The following is a 6,000-nucleotide window of genomic DNA, read 5'->3' as shown; positions in this document are numbered from 1 at the left end:
TTTCTTAGTTTGATACAGTCCCATCTGTTCACTTTTGCTTTTACTTCCCTTGCCTTTGAGGTTAAATTCATAAAATCTTCTCTAATATCAAGATCCATAAGTTTAGTACCTATGTTTTCTTCTACTAATTGATTGTTTCAAATTTTATATTTAGGTCTTTGATCCATTTAGAATTATTTTTTTAATATATGGTGACAAATAGAGGTCTAGTTTTATCCTTTTGCATGTAGCTTTCTAATTTTCCCAGCATGATTTATTAAAGAGGATTTCTTTTTTCCATTGTATGTTTTTGGCTTCTTTGTCCAAAACAGACTTTACCTTTTTAAAGGTCCAAAAACTCATGTCAGATGTTATACCAAAGGTGATTAATCTCTGACTGAAAACCAACAATTATTTCAAAGCTCCAAATTATTAAGATTGACAACACAACAACAATAATGATAGCCTATAGCTTTAGCTTGTGAATAGAGTTTTATTTTTCATATCATCACACTGGAAGAAATCTCTCTACAGGTCTCAAGGGTCCTTATGTCTTGAGAGTTAGTTTCTAGCACTTTATGTACTTAATATAAAAGCCATATCTTTTAACACTTAGAACCACAGTCACTGATGTTTTCTACCTGAAGGATTTAAGAAACGAACCTCAAGCGTGTCATACTTAACTTCACTGATGAAGGTAAGAAAACTGACTTACCAGGTAAGAGAAGAACTCAAGGGAGAGGATAAAATTGAGGGAGTATTGGAAGGACAGTGAGATAAATAGAAAAAAATTAAAACATGAAGTATAATATCATCAAAGAAAGAAGAAAATGTACATTCACAATAGAGGAAACAAATGTTATGGAAAAGAAATACTCGTGGGTGAAAAATCTTGAGAATTTAAAAAAATATACATGCCAATATATTGATATGAGTATACCAGAATCTTACTACCCATGGATAACCACTGCTAACGTGTTAGTGTGTGCATGTGCGCTTGTGCGCGCGCGCACACACACACACACACACACACGTTGACTCTTGCATACACTGTCTTGGTACCTTTTTGGTTTTATATTAACTTTCCATTGTCTTTTTTCCTAGGATGCGAGTTTGAGCTATTTTTCCCTCCCCTCACATCCTTCCATTTACAGCAACCACATGATCAACTGATATGACTGATCCCACCCTTTGTTGACCTGGGCTGCAATCAGCAAGCTTTGTAAGAGTTTTATGGAGAGCATTTGTTCTCCACCTTGGCAACAGTTCTCTCTGGTGAAGGGTGGCCTGAGTATTGTCTAAATGAGGCCCACGTGAAAAGGGAAAAGATCGTGTTATTAAAGGTTATTAAATGTCAGGTCCCTGCCTCCCTTACTATTTTATACTCCCCCTTATGTGTTATTCTTGACGTACTTAGACTTGCAGCCTCTTTTACAGACCCCCTGACCTATCCCCTGCCTATCACACGTGGCTCGCCACCAAAACCTCATGCTCTCCTTCCCATGATGTGGAATCATGGCAGGAGGGTGGGTGGCCGCCTACCAGGACCATGTTTCTCAGCCCCACTTGCACCTGAGTGTGACAATGTAATTGAACCCCCTAATGGCACGTGAGCAGAAATTCTGGGCATAATGTTTTAAGAAGCAGGTGGGGTTTCTACATACTCTTTTTCTCTTGCTACTGGTTTGTGAGATCAAAGAAATGGGTCTGTGACACTGGCTGGTTGGTTGGCTCAGTGGTAGAGTGTTGACCTGGTGTGTGGAAGTCCTGGGTTCAATTCCCAGTCAGGGCACACAGGAGAAGTGACCATATGATTCTCCACCCCTCCCCCTTCTCTCTCTCTCTTTTCACTTCCTACAGCCATGGCTCAAGTGGTTCAAGCAAGTTGGCAAGTTGGCCCTGGGCACTGAGGATGGCTCCATGACCTCACCTCAGGTGCTAAAATAACTCAGTTGCCCAGCAGTGGAGCTGTTGCCCCAGATAGGCAGAGCATCGCCCTATAGGGGACTTGCTGGGTGGATCCCAATCTGGGTGCATACAGGAGTCTGTCTCTGTCTCCCTGCCTGCCACCTCTCACTTAATTTACAAAGAGAGAGAAATAGAGAAATTATGACTTCATGACCACCATTTATTGGATAAAATGGAGGAGGGAATGGTGTTGAGGATGGCTTGCTGATTCCTGGGTTAGATGACTGACAAAACTGAGAGCGATAAATGAAAAATATATGAGTTCAAGCCAGTTTCTAAGGGAATGGGAAACAACAGCATGCCAGTAATCATTCCCCTCCTAGCAGAGATATCTAGAAATAAGAAATTCAGGCAAAGTCTCCATGTCAATGTGGTAATGACCTGAAGACAAAACCACCTAGTAAATGCACTAGTGGTGTTTATTGGTGAGATGACACCAGGGACATCTTACCTATACATTTTTTTTCATAGAATATGCCTGTTCTCTCTTGATTACTTATTGTACACGAAACTGTAATTTATGGATTTATAGGTCACAAACAGCTGAATAATTGTACCATAGACTATAATTAACAGATTATAAAAGGGGATTTCCTAAAACGGAAATGGGTATATGATATATGTATGAGCAGTGTTTCCACATACATTGCTCAGAAAAAAAATATTTCTGTTAAATATGAAACAAAAATTCATTTTAATATAGGAGAAAAATCATTTGGGGGGATCTGTGTCGTGTAGTCTCAGATTTACCAAGAAATGGGTGTTTCACTTGTGACTGGTAACTTCCTGCTTTCTTTGAATTATTGGAAGTTTTGGTTTCAGGTATGATCTGTAACCATGTAAGTCTCTTTTGACAATTCAACACTTCTGAGTTCTCAAAATGTGGATGTGGATGTGGGTGCTGGGTCAGGGACAAGGAACGGTGCCAAAAGTCATGAAGACAATGCTAATAAAGCAAGCAGGGGCCATCACCAAGAACCTGGCACTTGTTCTATTCATAATTAATGGATGTCCTTCGTAAAACAGGGTCCTCCACGGGGTGTATGCAACCTACCTGTTCTGATGAACAGGGCTGGGGGCTGACTTAAGATAAAAGACTTTTTTTGATGATGTTATGAGGACAATGTGGATGGAGTGCGAGCCAGAAGTTGCCAGAAGGAGACGGTGCTGTTTTCAGAAAAAGGATGGGCCACTAGGCAGACAAACAACTATTCTTAAGGAAATTCTCAAGTTGGCACACAGTTTTAATGTTCAGATAGGTTTAATGTCAAATCCTTTGTTATCCTGGAATCACTGAAAACGTCCTGTGCATCCACTCTTTTGCTCATTTTTAATAGTTTTATGCTTTATTTCTCCCCAAATATTAACTTCTTGAGAGCTGAAGTGTTTTGTATACCAGTGATTCTCAAAGAGATCATACAAATCAACAGGGGAGCCTGATCAAATGCAGATTCAGGTTGGGGAGTGGCATGGAGCCTGAGGAGGTGCCCCTTCAACACCTCTCCGGTGATGCTGCTGCTGCTGGTCCACCTTCAACCCCTCTCCGGTGCTGCTGCTGCTGCTGGTCCACCTTCAACACCTCTCCAGTGCTGCTGCTGCTGCTGGTCCACCTTCAACACCTCTCCGGTGCTGCTGCTGCTGCTGGTCCACCTTCAACACCTCTCCGGTGCTGCTGCTGCTGCTGGTCCACCTTCAACACCTCTCCGGTGCTGCTGCTGCTGCTGGTCCACCTTCAACACCTCTCTGGTGATGCTGTTGCTGCTGCTGGTCCACGGACCACATGGGTAGCACTGGTCTAGCTTAGACAGATCATTCATCACGGTAAGAGTCTCTCACAGCTGTTTATTATGGGTTCTTAATTATAGGAATTATTCCCATGGCTGCCTTCCACAAAGAAATTCCCCATTTGGGTGAAGCTCCTTCACTGTCTCTTTTTTTTCTTCCTTTTAGAGAGCAGAATAAATCAGAGAGAAACCCATGTAGCAGAATAACACTCTCTTCCCTCCCCTCCCCCCACAAAGTGGCTGCCAGCTGCCTTAAAAGGAAGATGGGACTCCCATCAATGGCGATATATTAATTGTCTTCATCAAATTAAATTCCAGAAGGCCCCCTCCCCTGCCCCTTACCTACAGTGTCACGTTCCACAATTTCAATTGTACCTGCAGTCAACCGAGGTCTGAAAATGTTAAATAGAAATTCCAGAAATAAACAATGCATAAGTTTTAAAATTCAAACTGTTCTGAGTAGAGGAAGAAATCTCTGGCCAACCTACTCCCTCCTGCCCAGGATGTAAATCCCCTTTTCTCCTGCTTCTCCATGCTGTAGATGCTGCTGTCCCATTAGTCACTTACTAGCTATCTCGGTTATCAGATGGACTGTCGCCATATAGTGCTTCTGTTCAAGTCACCCTTATTTTAGTTAATAATGTCCCCAGAGCACAAGAGTGGTGATGCTGGCAATCAAATATGCCAAAGAAAAGCCATAAAGTGTATGTATGTACAGACAAAAACATGGTATATATAGAATTTGGAACTATTCATGGTTTTAGGCATGCAGTGAGGGGTCTTATCCCCTGTAGATAAGGAGGGAGCTACTGTACAAACATAAAAAGGCTTTTTGGAAAATGCTTTTGAAGACAGTTTAGCACACCTAATTTCTATTTGTTTTATGCCCCACCTACTTCCCCGGGCAGAGCTAAAATCTTCCCCAACCCTGTGCTCTCTGGTCATGACTATAATACTCATCTGCCCTATTGATTTAACAATATCATCCTTTACTGAATTTCACTATCATTTACATATTTTCCATATTTAACTTGTCTCCCCTAGAAAATGCTAAACTCTTAGAGGTCAAGAATGGTAATAATAACAATAACAACTGTATCAAATGCTGTGTGTCAGGCATTGTACCAGAGACTTTCTATGCATTATTTCATGCAGCACTTGTGACAGTTCTATTACTCCTGTCTCACAGATGAGAAAACTGAAGCTTAAAGAGGATAAGAATGTATGTGAGGCATGTCAAAGTCTATAAATTGCCACTCAGTATCTAATCTCCATTTCTTCTCTTTCAGTACAACCAAAATTCCATTTTGGGCAGCAATGCAGTACAATGAAAACATTGCCTTTCCCAGCCTCTCTTGATATTAGGTATGCATGTGACTAGGGTATAGCCAGCAAAATGTAAGCGACAGTGTAGTATAGATTGAGAATGCATGAATGGAGCTGAGATCGTAAGGGGAGAAGCACTTTTTGAGATTAGCATTTGTCATCCTCCTTTCACCTTTCTTCCTAATTTAGGCCTTGATGATTCTTCAATGGCTTTAAGCTATGGCAGTCATCTTGGACCACAAGGCAAACCTGGGGACCAAAGCTACACGCTAGCATGGTGGAGGCAAAAATTAGGAAGAGCCTGGGTCCCTGGTGACCTTGGAGTGGCACTTTCAGCACATGAGAGAGAAATTAACAGGAATGTTTCAGCCATTGGGAGTTTTCTCTCACCTTCACCCTGGCTTTGCCCTTAGTGAAGCACATGTCACAGCTGATAAAAAAGAATGCTGAGATTTCACCCTAAGGAATTTCATGTTTTCTTCCAATGCTCAATGTCTAATCACTTGACATGCACATCATATGTTCTGCTTCTTTTGGCATCAAGAATTAACTCTTTATTGAGAAGGAGGAAAAAACCCTGTATATGTTATATATTACTATAACCTTTCCCAGCATCCCTTGCAGTTCAGAAGGTAGAAGGCAGAATATATTGGCACTCCCTTAAATAATTAGAAAATGTGTAAAGATATGTCTTGAATATTGGAAACACTTTTCAAGATCCTTATTTTATTTATTGGTGTTCCTGCACTCTACAGTTTTCTCGTTTGCAATTCATACATCAAAACTTGCCTCTAGCAGTTGTGCATTTATTTGGCAAATATTTATTAAACATCTATTATATATGAGGAACCAGTTAGTTGATGGGGACAGAGCAGTGAACAAAAGTGGAGTGTGGGGGGGGGACCATGTGCCAGGATTGGGGTGGTTACCTGAAACAGGTAAG

General features: G+C 41.2%; 1 long non-coding RNA gene across 1 annotated transcript in view; it reads right to left on the bottom strand.

The window, feature by feature from the left end:
- Positions 1 to 3,246: 3,246 nt before the first annotated feature.
- Positions 3,247 to 6,000, bottom strand: part of LOC136308648 (uncharacterized) — a 40,915-nt gene continuing 38,161 nt past the window's right edge. Inside the window, exon 3 of the long non-coding RNA XR_010726143.1 lies at positions 3,247 to 3,890. This is a non-coding gene — a long non-coding RNA (uncharacterized lncRNA). The remainder of the gene's footprint in view (positions 3,891 to 6,000) is intronic.

This window comes from Saccopteryx bilineata, chromosome 6 (genome assembly GCF_036850765.1).
Source record: "Saccopteryx bilineata isolate mSacBil1 chromosome 6, mSacBil1_pri_phased_curated, whole genome shotgun sequence".
Taxonomy (NCBI): Eukaryota; Metazoa; Chordata; class Mammalia; order Chiroptera; family Emballonuridae; genus Saccopteryx; species Saccopteryx bilineata.
This window is presented reverse-complemented; position numbering and strand designations above follow the sequence as displayed.